Source organism: Penaeus monodon, chromosome 21 (genome assembly GCF_015228065.2).
Source record: "Penaeus monodon isolate SGIC_2016 chromosome 21, NSTDA_Pmon_1, whole genome shotgun sequence".
In the NCBI taxonomy this organism is placed as follows: domain Eukaryota; kingdom Metazoa; phylum Arthropoda; class Malacostraca; order Decapoda; family Penaeidae; genus Penaeus; species Penaeus monodon.
This window is the reverse complement of record NC_051406.1, coordinates 3,073,027-3,073,260: the sequence shown is the minus strand read 5'-3', so window position 1 is coordinate 3,073,260 and position 234 is coordinate 3,073,027.

The window sequence follows — 234 nt, the reverse complement described above, 5'->3', positions numbered from 1 at the left end:
TACATCTGTAACGTATATATAAGGAAACTACTTACATATTCTGTGTTATAATGGTACTGTATTGGGGAAACAAATATAGAGAAAAGTGAAGAAAAAGCGTTGATACCAATGTATATCTCAATGACCTACTTATTAGCGTAAGGTAGATAATTTTATCAAGAGCATGTTTGTTCAAGAATAACAATTTTAAACAGTTTTATCGCTGAACCTCAAGTGATGCGAACGCTAATAATT